Source organism: Amblyomma americanum, chromosome 11 (assembly GCF_052857255.1).
Source record: "Amblyomma americanum isolate KBUSLIRL-KWMA chromosome 11, ASM5285725v1, whole genome shotgun sequence".
NCBI lineage: Eukaryota > Metazoa > Arthropoda > Arachnida > Ixodida > Ixodidae > Amblyomma > Amblyomma americanum.
In genome coordinates this window covers 82,234,741-82,253,853 of record NC_135507.1, presented here as the reverse complement: position 1 = coordinate 82,253,853, position 19,113 = coordinate 82,234,741, and the positions used below count along the sequence as shown (strand labels likewise).

Sequence of the window (19,113 nt, the reverse complement as noted above, 5' to 3'; positions counted from 1 at the left end):
CCACCACCCTTGCAGTTAGCAGAGCCTGGTTCTGTCTTTGCACACGATTTACCTGCAAATAAAATGTACGATCAGATCATGTTAAGGTGCAAAAGAAGCCTCCTAGCCTTTGTTATCATCACTACGAGGTCAGCTGACACTTCCTTCACTGACAGCTCGCGCACCCAGCCGCTCATTACAAGTAGTAGGCCTCAGCGCCTTCCACAACTTCAGTTGCTTTTGAGTAATGAAGCTTTTTTTCTAACATCAAGAACTATTGGATGTCACATGCATGACACAAGCCTATGTCCTGGACGCAGACGCTTGCCTGCAGTGTGAAAAGGTCCATCCGAGTTGTTTTTGTTTTCGCTCCATAAAGTCGTCTATCACATTCAGATAGTGTCACTGCATAATATGTAAAAAATGAAGCCATTCTCCTTGCTAACAGTTAGGCTACTTGTAGCACATCAGCACAGCATGTTGCTGTAGCGGCTGCTGCGAGTGTAGTGGGCATCGGCTAATGAATACAAGATGGCTGCTCAACACATAGCATCACGCTGCCGTCTTTCGTGCATACTCCTTATAGAAGGTATTCACTGAAGCAGTGCTACCAAGCGGTCGAGCGTCGCTGCGGCTAGCGTGCATTGTTTGGGGCCGTTTTGTGCCAGTTCGCACAGTGTCAAATATACCGTGAGGCACCTGTTAGTGATCCATCCGAACATTTTGCAAGTTTTCAAATGCATCAACGTCCACTTTCTATGTGTAATACTCTTTGTACATGAACTTTGCAGCAGAATTCTTCTTTGCCGTGGTATAGCCGCACTGCCCCCCAGTCTTGAAAAACACTGTTGAGCAGCAGAAGATGAAAACACAAAGAACAGAGACAAACACCACGGGCGCTATTTTGTCTTCTGCTGCGCTGCTGTGTTTTTCAAAACTATTAATGAGCAAGCCCATCAAGCCACACTACTGCCTTTCAGTGTTGCTTTTAGGCAGCCGCCCTAGCTTGTACTGCAACTAGAGAGCCAAATTAGCAAGCTGTGTTACACGTAAGAATGTACACGACTTGAAGCTTTTTTGTGTCGGTTAGTCCTGTCTCCTACTCACACGGGACACAACATTGATAAAGAGCGCATGATTACCAGCTCCAATTACAAAACTTAGCAGCACAGAAAATCTTATTTCCATCAGCTGTAGTCCAAAATCTGTTGAAGCTTAACATATGCTGTTTCAGCAGAAAGTCAAAGTATAATACGTGCCTTATTTATGTGACAGAACAGTGAAGCAAAAACTGTAATGTGCTCACAGCATGAACAGCAGACCTAGCGAGAATGTTTTGCAGTTTTGATTGTAGCAACATAAAGCTGCTTCAAATGCACATGGCCTGGAATCTAGGTTCACAGCAATGCCATGTGCAGCGATTCCGCTAGCTTGAGCATTGGCATGTTACTTTCAGTAGATAGAGATTACAAGCTAGCTACTAGCTAACTGAGCTGGCACGTTGCAAATTACTTACCCCTTAAAAAAGTGGCACTCCAGTCCTCTGCAGTCTCACGCACGTCTTTTTGTCAAATATTTGTATGATTTCAGAGATTTGTACGATTTAATTTTTTGACCTGTCGAAAACTCAAGCCATGCACAAGACAAGCCTCGACATTAGTGAATTCAACTTGCAGCAGCTGTCCTGCACGTCACATACCACACCTGCGCCTCCTCGGTCGTATAAGTTTGTTTTCACTAAGTGGAATCTTTTTAGGGTGTCCACTATTTTCTGTTTCATGCAGTTCATGGTTCAGCCTTCATGAGCTTTTGCTCCTTTTTCTTTTTTTTCTATTTCTGTCCTTTCCATTTTCTTTTGCTGGCTGATTGCTAGGTTATCATTGTCATTTTTTTGCATTCTTTGAAGATTTGTGCATGCATGTCGTTGCTTAGTGATGGGATGTTTTTTCGGTGTTCATTTTCATTCAGTTTTAAATGTAGCACCCTTCATGTCCTCTCCTTTCTTTGTCCTGTCAAAATGCTCCTTTTTTCATTGAGCACCACTCTGTATCCACTCTGTCAAATGTGTTTCCACGTCAGACAGAAATTGTCTACTATGAGACGCGAGCGACATTTAACTTGCAAGCAGTTCAATGCTGCGGCTGGCTGCTGTGGCAGTGAACTTGACTGTGAACATGGTGAATGCCGCGCCAGATGCTAGCACCCCTTGTGGATGGCGTCACGTGAATACCTCCTATATGCCTGTGCCTGCAGAAGTTTTAAGAACACCATGATGAGGCTTAGTATCTCATCAGTCTATGCATGCACTCAAGAACATTGTGATCTGTGATCAGCACAACTTCCAGCAGCATGAAAACTGTTTGTCTGTTGTGCAGACTTATTGTGACCTGTATGCAAAATGCACTACGTTATTAATAATCACAGCTTTGTCATGTTAATTACCACTTCAAGCATGCACAATTCTGGTGTTGGACAGCTCTTAATAGGCACAAATTATTTCTTCAAGGTAGAGATTAACCTTGCATCACTCATGTATAGAATGGCAAGCTGCTCCAGCATGTATTACAAAAATCCACGGCTGACAATTATATTTGAAATTGTTCTGCTAATTGTACACTGCTTTGTTCATATGTTGTATTGATTCATGAGTATTATGTTTAATTGAGATGTCTATAATGCAGCAACGGCAGAAGAACTGGCAAAAAAACTGGACAAGCGAAGGATTCGGTGGCCGAAGCATGTGTTTGATGAAGCTGCTCATGAAGCTGCTCAGCAAAGTGCTCAAGTATCCGTCTGTCAATTTGCAATACTTCAGTGGCCAAGTTGTTGGAGCATCTGCTTCACATGTGGGAAGTGTGGCATTCAATTCTTAGTGATGCCGAGAACCTGTTGTTGATACAGTGGGTAAAAGCTTTCCTCTGGCCGGGGGCTTCCCACTTTGAGTAAACAGTCACTTTCATTAAACGAAACAACTTTGTAGCATGGCACGGTTTGGCCAACGCCGACCTTGCATCAGGAACAGTGTCATTAGCAGCAGCTCTTTCCTCTGTTCTTTGCTTTCGAATATTTCGTAGAGCATCTTATGTATTTTCTTGCCTATTTTAGCTGTGTGCTCCATTGTGGATTGAAAGATTGAAGTACAAGCGAGTGGGGAGATGCGCAAAGGAAAGGAAGCAGCCTGTGTATGATCAGTATTCGTAATTTATTGTAATGGGCTCCAGTCAAACCTCGGTGGGAGGCTTATCAGGCCTTCCTGATATTATTGTCCTTTGTAGCCTAAGAAAAAATCGGGTACCTGAAGCCTGGCCGACAGACTAGTGCTAGCTTTGGCAGTTTTATCAATCCTTGACCATTAAAGACCTTGTATGTAACAGTAATCTGTGAGTTCAACTCTTGCTGCAGATTACATTTGGAAGACCAGTAATTATTTGAGAATTCAGGGAAAATAATAGAGTTATACTCAGTGTGCACAAGCTGTCTGTAAAGAGACGCTGAATGGGAATACTAAGTTAAAGGGGCCTTGACAGCCTATTTTCACGCATACCCTGCTTACCGCATTTAATTCTCAACTTTTATTTAAAATTCCCCCAACTTTCAGTTGATTCTGTGCGGCAAATATTTTGAAAACGATTTTTTTTCTGTTTCCTCTGCGAACTGCTTGCTGGTGTGGCAACAACCTCTGATCGCTGACGTTAGAAGGGCATGCGCACCCCGCGTTGTCTGCTGCGCGCTGTTGAGGTGCTTGCATGCACGTCATAGACAGCGGTCGCTCGAAAACTTTTCTTTTTTTTTAGCTTATCCAAATAAAATACATTTTTAGTGTTTTCTTTTCGGAAGCCGTCAGCTTAGTACGCTAGCTGAGAAATCCTTAGGAAAGCAGACTTACTTTTGGCACCCCTTTTCTGAGTGTTGAGGAAACAGAAATCGATGGACCCCTGCTTATTATTTACGCTCATAAACAAGTTATTTTTATGTTATGAGTGTGGTTTCTTTTGAGCAGTCGAGTGCTTTTGTATGCGAAAAGCGGCACGTGCCGTGCATTGCATGCCTTCGCCGATGTGCGCCGTGAAAGCGGCGTCGTTTTGTAGCTGGATAGCAGTTTCTTGTCCGCTATTCATCGGCTTGATAATTAAACTCAAACTATCACAAGGTGGCACTGGAGTAACCTTGAGGCACGAAAGGAGCAGAGAAAAGTGCCGCATGAGACGACTTCCCACTTCATGTGTGCATTTGTAACATACATTCCCTTCGGCTCATAGAAGCCTTTTGCAGGAACAAAGCCGCTTGCAAAACCCTACGCGACTCGAATGTTTTCACTGCCCACACCGATGAATGGTCGCCGCCGTCTAGATGAGTGCTTGAAAATGATAGTACATCATTTAGCGTTTACTGTGCGTGCGCATTGTGACCCAGGAATGCGACGATCACGACAACTGTAGCCCCGCGCTGGGATTGTTTACATAGCTTTGCGCAAACAGTACTGCTTGGCATAAAACTCAAAGTGGGCTCTCCTTATCTTAAATATTACGTAGTATTGCTCGCAAATTGTAGCTTTCCTCGTCTACACACTATGATAACACTGCAATAAGCACCGCTGATGCTATATCGCCTGCTTGGAAACGCCTCGCATAGGACCGGCGCTTCCCGCTGAATGCATCTGCTTCCTCTTATGTCATCAGTATTTGATTTTAAAGCGCTTTAGCTAAAGATAAGTTTGGACATTACTTGAAATAATGAAAACTACCAGATTTGTTGTCCACAGTCGACGCCGACTGCTGCTGCCGGCTGCCTTCAGCACATGCTGTGAACACCGGGTCACATATCGACACTTCCCCTTTATTGTACTCGCACCCTGCGATGTAGGCAGTCGTCGCTTTGAGGGCACTGTAGCCAAAGCTAAGCTCAACAGCTATTTAAGGTGCTAAAACTCTCGAATTCACTCTCCGCAATCGACGAAATAGCACACACGAATCGTCCGTACTCGGTAGGCCTCGTCACGAAAGGGGCCGGCGGTCCACCGTTGACCGAAATTCAAAATTATGGCAAAGTTCCTTACTGATTAGTAATAAAGTGTGAAGTTATGAAATGCAGCCGCTCGGTTTGCTTTTTTCGATGTGGATAAGGTACACAGGCGCTGTCTTTCGGGCCGTCTATTCACCGGGTGTGAAGCTTTCGCTCGGCCGCACAAGCTTAGGCGACGGCGATGAGTGGCACCGTCGTGCGGCGTTTTCTGTCCGTGTCGCTTGCCTCGCCGATAGGTTCTATGCGCAGGCACCGAATAAAAGCACATCTTCGCTCGTGCACGAACATCGCGCGTATGTCGCCGTGGCTAGCATCAGGTCCAATAAGTTTTAAAGTTCTTAAGTTTATTAAAATATGTCATATCAACTAGCCCCCACCACACTCTGCCAGTTCCTACTACGTTCACTCTTTTTACATTACTGCGATACGGGGTCGTTGGTCCTGCTGGCGTCGTCGTCGGTATAGCTTGACAGACTAGTGCGTCAGCGATGGCATTTGCACACCGACCAGCCAACCGATCGCCGTAGCATCGGCCTAGTGTAACCGGACCCTATACCGAAGAATAACTGCGTTACAATTATTAACGCTTTTGCGGCAGCAGTCACACATATATAGGAGATGACGGCTACTTCGATCGCCCGCGGAAATAAAGGGACAAGGGACCTCGCTGCGCACAATGCAGCAACGAGAGCAGACGACGATGCTCCATGTATGCCCTTGTGACGTCACGAGCGCATTCAGTATTACGGTCGATGCCGGTGGGAGCAGTTTCTCGTTCTCAATTCGATCGCATTTTTTGGAATATACAACATGTGCGGGGCAGCCAAATTTCGGAAACTGAATCATAAGCTTTTGTATTAGTTACTGAAGCACAAAACTGCAATATGAAGAACGACCATATCATGGCCCCTTTAAGCTAGACTGGTTAGTTAGTGTCTCGGGAACATTACCAAAGTTTCTTCTGTGCGCAAGTCTGCTGTGTTGCCAAAAAAACCACATATAAAATATTCCTGCATTCAAATGGTCTGCGAAATCACATAACAGATGTCACTACTGCACCCCGAAATGGGAATTCAGCATTATGGTGTTTGGCTAGTCGGAGGCGCCACTTCAGATGGCCGGAAACATGGCCGAAAGCATTGTTGTGGAGGTTAAAAAAAACTAAGCTGGTTTACGATTCTGAGGGATGGGAGAGCTAGTAATCCAGTGACGACTGTGGGGAAAGAAAACCCTCGTTGACTGAGGTCTGCCTGCTAAGTATGGCAGGAACATAGAGCGCATTATTACAAATGACTCTTGCGGCTACCAGCTGGCTCTCGCCTACCTGCCAGCACTATCCCGGCATGGTGCCTGTCATTTCATATGTCCTTGTGCAGACGAGACTGTGGCATTTCAGCTCTGCCAAAACACGCTGACCTTTCTCTGAATGCTCGGTTCAGGTATTTAACTACAAATGAGGCAGTCAGTACAGCATCTTTTATTTTTTTCATTTAATGTTACCTGTCCACATTTCATGAGAGTGAGCATAATGATTTGACCAAGCATGTTCAGGAAACTGCCTAATTGAAGTACTCGAGGGACACCGGCGCTGGTTCATCAGACTCGCGAGTTTGGTTGTTTATGCATACGTACCACCTTTTCAATGGTGAGGATTTTATCTTTCATAGCATGCCCGTACAGGAGAAAACAATACATTTTATAATTTGAGGATGCCACAAGCGCGCGGAAAGAAGCCAGTTCAAAGGCTTAACCGAGAACTGAACCCATTGACTGTCTGCCAAGCAAACAAAACGGAGTGTAAATCTGTTGCAAGCATACCATTCTAAACATGCTCATAGCATGGCTGCACAGGGTGGATGCACAGAATGCAAGGTAAAAGTCTCTGTAGTGACATTCCTGTCTCATCTTTCTGTCCATCATCTGGTTTGCGCTGTTTTTATAATGTATTTCACATTCTTGACTGCTTGGCCGTGCGTCGAACCACTCAACCAATTATTGCTGGCGAAGCACACACGCCACGAGCTTCAGTTTCTTGAATCTGCATGGGGTGTTACCACAGGTGCTTCACTTGGAGGCAATTTTCTGACTGTCATCATCCTGAGGGGGGGAAATCCGACTGTGCGGCCTGCCCGTGGCCCCCCTGCCACCGGATACGGGTCGGTGTAGTTTCGGCTACTAGGCTTTGTTCCGGTGCAACGCCAGCGGTGGGGATGGGCTGGCCGGGGCCCGTCCTCTGGGGATGCAAAACCCCATGGGAGTGGCAGCGATTCCCAAGGGACTGAGTGGGCCAGTCGCGCACGTGAGGTCCGATGCCTGTGCGGAGGCAGGCCTGGTTTCATAATCAGGTTGGACTCACGGAATTGGGCTCAAAAAGTGCTCGAAAATCAAAAGGCCTCTGCACGCGGGGGCGTGCGTGGCTACCGGCTGGCGCGTCGGTTTCTGGCCACGGAGAGGCCAGGTCCGCGCGGGGGTTTCCAGCAGAAGGGCTCCTTGGGAACGATGTCCTCGGGGAAGCAGCCAGGGATGGCTGACCGCGGGGCCGTGAGGCTAGAGCGCGGGACGCCGAGGTAAGGGGGACCTTAGTACGACCGATGCGAAAACCGTCGATGTTGTGGAGTAGCGGTGGAGTAGGCCCGGGTTATCTCACCCTCGGCCAGGTTCTTGGTTTGTGGCCCGGTCAGCCCGGCCCTGAACACTCCCTCCTCAGTAGGTGTGGAGCAAGCCAGGGGAGGAAATAAGTGCAAGGTTGGTTGGTTGGAAGCACAGGTGGGTCCCCGGGAGTCTAATTCCATTGGCTGGATCCACCACACATACTTCCGGAGTCTGAAAAGCCGCGAAAAACACTTGACGGTTAGTAGCAGGGCAGCGTTACGCAAGTCCGAACCGGACCCCTGAAAGTCGTGGAGGAGCCCGAGGCAGCTGCCCCGGGTTAGGATTCCCTGTCTCCGAGTCGGAGCTATTGCGTCGTTGGGTGGTCGGGCATCCCGTGAGTGGAGCCGCACCATTGGACAACATTGACGCCCTCCCTGTCCTGGCCAGACAGGAGTCGAGCGATGATAAAATGAGGGTCAATATCTCGCTGTCCCCATTCCCATCACATTACCCATAACCCTTCCCTCAGTCCCATTCCCACAACCTATGTCCCACCCCCTCCGCTACGTCCCAGGGGAGATCAGGGGAGTCTCCCCGGGCCCGCTCCCCCGGCTGTGGGTCGCTTAGTAGCATTACCCCATTTTTTTATTTTCCCACCTTCGGGTGGCAAAAGCACAACATTGCCTTCGGGCCTTTTCATTTATATTACGATTGGGTTAAGCCTGTGATACTTTAGTGGTACAGGCAGGAGCTTATTGGTTTACGTTTTTTTTATGGCAGCTCCACGATACTCTTTGTCATCATTCTGAGATGTTAATCTATCAATCTATCACAACTTAGTGTTCCCATCTGGTTTCTCTTTAATAGTGACATTAAAAGGCAGTTATGTGTTTAAATATAGTGACATCACCTGTTGATTTGCTTCGTGATAGCAAAATCATCCACAAATTGAAATTCTTCACTGGTTGATAATGAGTTTATGACATTGAAATGTTATTATCTGTTTTGTCGAGATGCAACCATGTGGAGTCAAAATGGTCGCAGAAATTTTCTTCACCTCATTCGCATAAAAGCCTTGCGTAGGATGATGCACAGAGTTGGTTGGGCAACACTTCTTGTTTTTTGTAGTCAGACAATTGCAGACTACTTGCAAGTTGGTTATGCTGTTTGGAAACTACTTCTAGTGGGCCCCATGGTATGTGTGCTGAAAGCAAGAAATAGCACCATAATTATGGTTATTCTTCCATTTTATCTCATTCATAGAAGTTAGTTTTTTATGGGACTGGAAATTTGCCCATGAATGTGCTTTAGAATGATAGTAATAAGATGTATATGTTCCTTTTCATTTCAGCAGGTTATGAGCCAAAAACAAAAAAGGCGCAAAAAAAGGAGGCTTGCCACAAAAAGCTGAGCTTTTCTCTTGAAGAAAGCTCTTCTTTAGATGAAGACTTCTTGGAGAAGAGGGCACTGGATGAAAAAAAAAGAAATAGAAAACCAACAATTGGAAATTAGGTCCCTTAGGAAAAAGCGGTCACAGGATCGCCAATGAAACTATGACCTGCAAGAAGTGGTCATAAAAGGAATTGGTGAGGCACATAACTGTTTGCATCTCAAGAACAAAATTGGTGCATGAGAGATGCAGTGCCAACAGTGTTTGCTGAGGTGTTTCTTTGTCAGCGTGGCTGCTGTTAGTTCCACGTTTATAGCAACTATTCTTAGCAAGCATGTATTTGGGCTTTTAGAGAACATTAGGCAGGGGCAATGCATGCTTTGACTAAGATGCCGTATCATAAATGAGGTGGTGAGCCTTGTGAAATTGAGTTGTTTGCCTCAGGGTCTTGATAATATTTTCATTGCTGACTTTCTGGTGGGTAAAATTCAAAACGTTGTGGCGGCATTTGCTGTGAGAAATTCCGTTTTATCTTTTTGAGTAGTGTATGAGTGCAGGTGTATAGTGGAATGAGTGGTGGTGTGTAGTGCACAGAAGAATGAGTGACGGCTTCCAGCCAATGATGATGCAATCAAGATAACATGACACATCTATTTTGCCTCATTTCCAAACGGGCGTCACGTTTGGTGCTGGCATTGTCTTTGCCTGAGGTCTAATTCATTGCACGTTTTTAAAGGGGGACCCACATGGAGCGGACTTGCACTGCAGAAGGCCAACGCTCTTCCGCCGTGCAGCACCACAAGCGGCGGAAAATGGGTGGCTGCCACCAGACCGCTGCTGCAAGGATTTAGAAACGGCGTGATTCCATATGCTTAGTAAAATGCTGAAAAGAACAGCTGTGCATTTACAATTAGGCTATTGATTCCATGATGACAAAGAGGACGAAATATTCTTTGTGACCCCTTACTGAACCAAAATAGTTAACCTATTTGAACCTCTTGCACTTCCTGACATCAACCGACGTGTAGTGGCTAAGCCTAGCAGCTTTGCAAATCCAGAATTCTGAAAATCTGGCGCGTTTCATCGCAAAAATTTTGTGCTGCAGGCATCTTCGGACAAAGCGAAAGCTTCGTGCGACTTTTGTTTGCCGTGAACGTGAGGCACAGTGTAGCGGTAACGACGAGTTCGTGGTGAAGCGAGAGGCCGCTTCGGCAGGTGCGGCCATGTTGTAGAAGCGGGTGGAAGTCGGACGCGGTCGCGCCCTGATTGGTCCGCGCTGATAGCCCACGTTGGCTGCTTCCGGCGAGCGGCTGACTGCCGGGCGGACATATCTAGCCCGGCTTGATCAGCGGCGAACGGCCGCCCCGCCGGACGCCAGTTTTTTGCAAGAAAAATGCTCCATGTGGGTCGCCCTTAAGACTGCTTGTTGAATTGGAGCTTCACGAATAGCACTGTGTCGTAATTAGTCATTCACCCCACTGGTCAAACAGATATGCTAAGGTGTGCTTAGAAAGGGAGGTGTGAAAAGTGCAGTACACTCAACATTGAGAGGAGTAGCCTGCTTGCACATGAATGTCACTAGGGCAAAATCAAGAGCTGCCATCTAGGGTGCTGGCACCACGCTAGCGGGGAGGCAGCTTGGAAGTATGAACAGCATGTGTGGACACTTGGTTAAGTTGGCGATGTAGGATCTCATGTAGGATTGTGTATGGTGATTCATGAGTATAAGAGCATGACAGTGATTTTGCTCGATAAAATGCATGACACTCACTCGGCACCTTGAAGAGCCGAGTGGCGCCTCTCACCATTGAGGGATTTGACAATGTCGCTCTGTATAAGGTTGCGATTTCGAACTTTACATTACAAAATTTTTTCTCTTCGTCGCACCTGTCTAAAAAGATAGGGTTGCTATGTTTACACACAAGTACCCTAAAAGAGACGAGTGTCAGGAAGAGAACTCTCTCATTCATGAAAGGTGCAGTTTCAACATGTTTATATTTACTCTAAATAAAGTGAATGCTCCTGAAATGAATTTTAATTGCCCATGCTGTGCTGCAATTCTTGCAATGTTTAAAATAAAGTAATTGGGAACTGCATGCAGTCTTGATGTGGGTATTTCTTTTCTATAGGCAGGTGACATAAGCACAGAAGTAAAAAAAAGCACAGTACAGCAGATGAAAATAAATTTTGGCACAGTGTTAAGTGCTCTGGGATTAATGTGGCATCCTTTAGGACAGCAACTTGAGTTCAGACATCTTGAGAGTTAATTCAGTATAATGAAGCTGATCATGCACACTACCAACGCAATGAGCAGCCATATTTTTATGCTCTACAGAGATTTCTCTCCTATGTGAGCTTAATCTCGAACTGAGCTCAAAGAAAAATAAAGCCCTGTGATGTGTGAAATGCGCAGTCGCAATAGTTAATTTGTAAAAAGGTTTGAAGACCTTAAGCTGCTCTGTTTCCTTGTCAGGTCATTCATGCATTCAAGGGCCAGTTTTGCCTGGCTGGTTTTCACACCTCCCCTGCTATACACCCCAGTTATGCAGTCTTGCTGAGTGCATTGGTATGCGATACAATGTATATTGAAGTATGAAATTGGATAAAAATAAGCAGAAAACTTACTGGCTTGAAAAAATGTTATTTTCATGGCCTTGGATTTTTTTTTTGATTAGAAACAGGCTTGTTTCTTATGTTGCACACAAGCGGAATGTACAGTGTCTCTGCTTATGGGTGCAAAAAAAAGATTACAAAGGCCATCTGTAATGGCAGAAATTGAGAAGCATTCATTATGTGAACACTCAGTTTAACAAGTTGCACAAATCGCATTTTTTGTCTCCAGATTTTGCGGTTTTGTTTTCATCACTATTGGGTTTTCACTTGTGACGGGGTGTTGAAGCTATCTGGCATGAATACAAGTGCTTTTATCGTGCAGGAGAGGTGCAAGAACACCTGAAGAAAAGAAAAACCTGCCATTGCAGTGAACAGCAACAGGTATGTGAAGTGTAGTGAGATTCAATACTGGCATATACAAGGGCGGTTTCAATTTGTCTTGTAGGTGTGCAAAATTTGTGTGTAGGTGTGTAGGGAGCCTGAGCTAGGCTCAGAATCCCTTGGGGCACGTGACGTGCCAGGTGAAGGGCTGGCAGAGCTGGCTGCAGCTGCATCAACTGCAGTAGAGGCTGCTGCCTCCAGCAGTCCGAGCCCAGCACAGCAGGGGCTACCAGTGCAAGTGAGTGGCACACATGATATATACAGTTAACGACCATTATTACTTTGTAGTGCCAAAAGAGAGGTAATGGTATTTGGTGCACTGAATGTTGTTCAGCTAGTATGACAAGTCTTCCAGTGTGACGGGTAGAAGATCAGCCCATTTGCCCTCAGTAATATTTTCGTTGTTTTATCAAAACTGTGTGTTCATTATAACTATATGGCTGTTATAAGTAAGTCTGATTGTGTTGGGAAACAAGTTCTTATTTAAATCACTATTTTTCACGAAAGAAAACTACTGGCCCTAACTATAGTTCGTGGAAACATACATTGGCAGTGTGTTTTTAGAATATTGAAGTCAACAGTTTGACGGAAACCCATCTGGTCGGGATGATGCATGACAAAAAATAAATGATGCCGACCAAAAGAGCGAAGACAACTACATTTCGCCTTCCACGCTGCAGCTTTGTTCACAGTGAGGGCAAAAGGTAGAGTCGACGTCTTAAAGGGGTCATGACATGGTCTACCAACAAATTGTGGTTTTACATTGCAGGTACTAGCCACAACGGTGTTATGCATGCCTAAAAAAGATGCAGAGCTGTACTTGCGCATTTGAAGTGGCAATTTCAATTAAAGCTATCATCTCTAAGCCCCTCCCCGTGACAGCAACAGCCATATTGAAGCAGCCTGAGCTATGTCATAAACCGACAGTGCCGTTGTCTGCTGCAAGACTGCCGCGTGCACGGTTGGTGCGGAGCAATGTGTTCGTTCTTCGTTCAGCCCTCATTGTGAACAAAGCTCCTGTGTGGTAGCTGAAATATCTAGTTCGTCATTCTTTTGGTTGGTGTTGATTATTTTTTGTTGCGTTTTTAGAAAGCAGGATGGCATGTAGCGTATCACTTTCCAAATTTAATTTGCCATTAGGCAGGACATTCTTTGTGCCCTGTCAAATATGTCCTGTCTTTCACTGCAGTGGTGAAAAATCCTCTTATTAGTTATTATTCCTGGGCTGCACTCCCCATGCAAGGTGTGTTAATGCCTTGTGTGGGATAATTGATTTTGCTCTTGATCTGTTACTTCTCGAATATCATTAAAATTTTCCAGTCTTTCTTATCGTTCGCGTCATCCATGCACTGCCTTGTGGTTTACAATGAAACTCATTGTCATCCTGACAGTTTTGCTCTTCACCTTTCTGTTTCTCCAGTGGTTTCATATGAGGAGCTGTGTATTTAATAGCCACATATGCAGTCATGCAAGGTTTTTTTTCTGTTTTGGCTGGTCACGGGCTTGAATAGAGTAATCTATCTTAGTAACTAGTTTTCCTGAGAAGATGCACGTATACCCTTTTAATTACTCCACACAGAATTATGAGATGGATAGCTGGCATCTCCTAAAAAATACATTTGTTACAGCAGTGGTTATTACTAAGAATTCAAAAGTTATTCTAATAGCAATGCTCGAGTTCTGTATGGGGACATTTTTGTAGATTGTTGGCTGGCATTCGATGTTCGTTTGGCTGGGAAGTACTTAAAGCTGTAACTGAGCACTTCACTTTTTTGGAAGTTATTTCAACAATCTGCGCTCCACCGTGTCATGCTGGCCATTTTGTTTGTTTACATTTTTCAGATTTGCGGTGGACTCTGTCCTTGGCTTGGATTTTGATGGCTAAACTTAAGTGCTGCAGAATTGCCAGAAATAATATTAGAAGCCTTAATATTGCCCAGAAATGTTCTTAATAGCTTTTGAAACAGTACGCAACAACTTCAGGCAGATTTTAAGGGCGCTGATGTCTTTTAATTAGACTTTTTTTACCAATTGTCATTACCATAATTTGCAAATGACATTATTTTTTACCATGTAGGACCAAAAGAGACCGAATGACATATTTTAGTGACATTAAAGACAAGAACCCTACATCTGTGCACCACCACCACGCAGATCCCATCGCATCGATCACCCTCTTCCAAGTTCTGCACCTGTGTGCCGGTGCCAACGTCTTTACCAACTCATTATTTTGTCGAACAGCAATTGACTGTAGACGGCCTTCCCAATCATATCGCTGCCATAACTTGCCCATCATTGTTTATGACTGCTGTCACTGGTGCACCATTATCCCACCCTTTATGTAACACCCCATTTGGGATCTTTATGAAAATAAACTGAGGTGAAATTTGTAAGTGTGGCAGGGGTATTAGACTACTACCTTATCATTCTTTACTCAATATGAAACCCTCATGCCTGCTTATTGCAAAGGTGCTGTCACGTAACTCTCTTGCATAGCAAATAACCTAACACTGTGATCAACTTTAATTAAAATTTAAATAAATGATAATAGTGCACTTTACTTGCAGAGTTCTTGATTAATACCTGTGCACAATAATTGGGAACTGAAATGACAATTTTATTTTTGCAGGCGCAGATTTATGTGCCCACTTCATCGGTAATCACCCAAGAGCGGCAAGGGGCCCCAAGAGGAGGCGACACACAGAATGGCGGTAGAGAAAACGAGGAGGTACAGAATGGAGACTTTCATTTTTACTCACAGCTTTAATGAATGGAATAAGGTTCAGGCCATCAGGTGAATTAACAAAGCCAGACAGTCAGGAAGAGCTTGGAAAGAACATTCAGGTCTGATAATTGTCACCCATTAATTTTATATGTTGTTGTTAGTGGTGTGGATGTACGAAAAGTTACTACAGTTAGAGTTAATTATGCCTATGTTATAATAAAATGAATTTTCAAGCCCAGCTCCACTGAACGAAAATTTTGTTGAAGTGAAAGCAAGCCTGAAAAATGGTTGTTTGTGGCAAGAACTTTGTTGCATTGTCTTCTATGGCTAGCTAACAGAGAATTAGAAATATTTCGCTTGATTTCGTTTAGGGGGTTAACTGGAGATGGCTCACAAGAGAGATGTGCTTGTATAGAACTTTTATGAGCGTATCACCCGTAAAAGAAGCTCGAAAGCAGTCATAGTGACAGGCACTTTGTACCTGTTCTGATGAGGAACTGTAAACAAGATTAAAAAATGGAAATTCTTAGGGCTGCACTGATGGCCTGCATTTCCTCAGGCTTCGGAACGGTTGTGGTCTACAATTCATAACTTCCTCTTATTCCTTATCGTAGCCCAGCTGCTGCATGCACTATGGTTAGCATTAGCACTGTATGAAGATTAAAACAGTTTTTGTTGATTATCAGTAACCAATATTTTATTTGATGATGCGCTTTTTCTTAGTGTGTCTGACGTACCTTACTTCAAAATTTTTTTTAGGTGCACTTGGCCTGTGGGGTGACCCTCCCTAGAGGGAAATGGGCTTACCTGCAGACACAGCCCAAGGACTCTCTCTTTGTACGGGAAATGGCAAAGGCTCTATGGGGTATGAAGGAGCTCTATAATAGGAGCATAACCAGTAGGCCCTGCCACCGTTTCCTGCACAAAGAGGGAGTTCCTGAGCTACCGAGAGGCGGGCTCTTACGCCCGAAAAACTCAAAGCTCTCCGAAGTAGGGTTATTCATTGTAAAGTATTTCTCTGCATGTTACTGTTTTCTCATTCGCATATTTGGAGACTATAATGCATTAACACTTGGTCCTTGGAGTTGCATATAATACGAAGTTTATTTGAGGATTCTATAATTGTAGGTACAAACCTGTAACTAACCATAGGGAAATAACTTTCTCTGCAATGGTGACGACACTTGTGACCCTTTCAAAACATATGGTGCAAGGAACAGTCTGAATGAATATAGTAGAAAGTAATTTTAAGGGCCCATTTTTTTCATCTTTCAGTACCATAAAAAGCACATAGATTGCATCAATTTCCAAAACTTTGTGTACTCAGTTATTTTTACTGTTTTCAGCGGCCTTCGAGATGCACATGGAAAAGCATCCCAGCAGCAAAACGAGGGAGGAGCGCTTGCGCAGCATAAATAGATCCCTTGGCGACATGCTGAAAGTGCGGAAAAATTGAGTGGCTACATATATGAATTAAAGATATTTAAAGTACTTTGCTTAGCTGCACATTTTAGCAGCACTTACACTGGTAGTGAGTGCTGTTCATGCATATCAGCACATACATGTAGAGTCATATATGGAGAAAAGTTTGCATGATGTGGGTTTGCAGAAAAGTATTTCTTTAGGCGAAGCAAGGCAATCAAAATCATTGGATTATGAGGGAACATGCGTGCTCCATTTGCAAAAATACCAGCTGCCTCCATATTGAGACAATAGAGAAATAATTTTTTTTTCTCGAATCTGCATCCCACAAAATTTTGCTATATACTGTACATATTTCAGTCTCACTGTGAATTTTTACTTCTGCAAATAATAATCAATACGAATATAGAACTGTATAGCTGCCTCATATTGCTAAAAGCTGCGTGAATGCTGTTGCATTCCGACAGTGTGCAATTGTAATCCGGGCTGAATCGCCCTCCACATGGTAGTGCGGAGTCCGCACAAATATGTGGAGTCCACCGCTTACGGACTGCTTTGGAGTCCGTTCAGTTAAACTGTACGGAGTCCATAACAGGTGGAGGTCCATAAGAATCCGTCATGTACGGATGAATGTGGATATCCGTACATTGTGGAGTCCGTAGTTCCATAATTCCGTACGTATGGATCCGTTTTCTCCGTTGTATGGAAATTTTCGGCAGGGACCGGCAAAAGCGTGGTGGGCTTTAGCGAGGGCACCTGAATCCGTGGCGCTATAGGTGTCCGGATAGTTAATCCCTGCATGCAAGTCACTCGGCCCCTTCGTATCCAGAGTTGCCCGCGTGGGCGGGTACATTCATTGGGTGATTTTGCGGTCGGGAGTCCGGCCGCGCAGGATGCGTGCGGCAGGAATGCAGATGCAGCCGGCCGAGTAATTAGCATTGCTCGTATTGAGTCCCTGAGGGCTCTGCGCGTACGGCGGTCAGCGATGGCCAGCGCTATTGCTTCCTCTTCCGCTGCTGTGGGGGGGGGGGGGGGGGGCACCATGGCGGCGGAGATAAGGGTAGATTGCGGCGTGGTTGCATTGACCACGTAGGAGGTTGCGCCTTGCCTTGCCGCGTCCACGTGTGTTGCGCGTTCGTCGGTACGGTAGAAATCACCCACTGACTTGGCTTTGTGTTGACCGCGCGCGTCGTGTCGGCCAGCGAGCGCGAAGGTTCTTGGGTAGCTGTATGACAAAGAGGCGGCTATGTAGTACACCTGGGCAGAAGTGGAGAGGGAAGCCACTGGAGCAGCTTCGCAGCGAGGAAACATTACCGGAGAGGGCGTCGCAGTCGAAATGCTGTTGAACTCTAGAGGGAAATTGGACGGCATGTGACGTCGGAAGAGAAATACTTAGCGCAAAGCATGCGTCGAGTGGAAAAGTACCGGAAAGGGGCTGTGCGTCGGAGGCAGCAGATGCTAGCATCAGACTACTTGCTGCATGTCTTAGTCGCGCCTGCGTTCACGCGATTGAAGTCATAGTGTCTTTTTTATTTATTTATTTATTTATTTATCACAGTACCCACAGCGCCAGTTTGGCATTACAGTGGGGGGGGGGGAGAAGTACATATATCATTGACAAACAGCAGTTTATATAGAATACATGAAAGATACAGATCAGGGCAAATCGCCGTCACAACAAAAAGAAGGAACAAAGAAGAAAAAAAATGCAAGTCATACTGCTGAAGCAAAGGCATCATTTGAAGATAGCGATACAACATCGCCGGGCAACCTGTTCCACTCACTGACCGTCTTAGGAAAAAATGGCATCCTAAAAAGCTCCGTTCTGCATCTATATTCTTTAATCTTAAGTGGGTGATCGCGCCTGCCAGAAGTGTACTCCGGTGGCCTTATGTAGCTATCACGATTGAGGCCGGTTTTAGAATGATATATATTGTGCAAAAATTTTAATCTGAATGCTTTTCTACGATTTTGAAGTGTATTCCAGCCTAATGTTTCCTTTGCTTGGGATGCGCTAAAATACCGAGTATAGTTTTGAACCACGAAACGGGCTGCTAAGCTTTGTACTCTTTCTAGTTTCTTTATGTCTGTCGCAGTCCACGGGTCCCAGATAGTACAAGCATATTCCAGTATTGGTCTTATGTTAGTCCTGCAAAGCAGGTTCCTTGTTTCTAAAGGAAAGCACTTCGCATTTCTACGTAGCATAGCAAGAACTCTATACGCCTTAGCAATTATATAGTTAACATGACGGTGCCAGCATAGTTGAGGGGTCAAGTACACCCCAAGGTATTTATATTCGCACACGGATGCAAGATTTGTCCCGTTAATGCTATATGTATATACATTTGGTGACCTTTGTCTCGTGAAGCACATCTGCACAGTTTTATCAAGATTTATACTCATGCCCCATTTATCACACCACTCTGCAACCTTGTCTAAATCCTTCTGTAGTTCATTATAATCATCAGGATCTTTCATAACGCGATACAGAACGCAGTCGTCCGCAAACAATCGGATGAAAGATGATATGCCAACGGTAATGTCATTCATGTATAACAAAAACAATAGCGGACCCAAAACTGAACCTTGGGGCACCCCCGATGCCACATCAACACCATGCGACAGCCTACCTCCAACGACTAGGCGTTGTGTCCTACAATTTAAGTATTCTTTTATCCATTCAAAAACCATTTTATTTATGTTGTACCACGATAATTTTTCAAGTAGTAAAGAATGGGGCACTAGGTCAAAAGCCTTCCTGAAATCTAAAAAGATGCTATTTACACAGCCCCCTTTGTCAAGAGTGGATGCTAGGTCGTGAGTTAATTCTGTAAGCTGAGTAATACAAGAAAAACCACTTCGAAATGCGTGTTGCTGAGAGATCAACAAGGAAAACACATTTAAGTGAGTCATGATATTGCTAAAAAGTACATGCTCAAGGATCTTGCAAGGTACGCTAGTCAAGGACACCGGTCGATAATTAAACGCA

General features: G+C 44.8%; 1 long non-coding RNA gene across 1 annotated transcript in view; it reads left to right on the top strand.

Moving 5' to 3' along the window:
• Nucleotides 1–16,164, top strand: part of LOC144110839 (uncharacterized) — a 73,964-nt gene extending 57,800 nt beyond the window's left edge. Inside the window, exons 2-4 of the long non-coding RNA XR_013309933.1 lie at nt 11,919–11,977; nt 14,607–14,705; nt 16,049–16,164. This is a non-coding gene — a long non-coding RNA (uncharacterized LOC144110839). The remainder of the gene's footprint in view (nt 1–11,918; nt 11,978–14,606; nt 14,706–16,048) is intronic.
• The last annotated feature ends 2,949 nt before the right edge of the window (nt 16,165–19,113 follow it).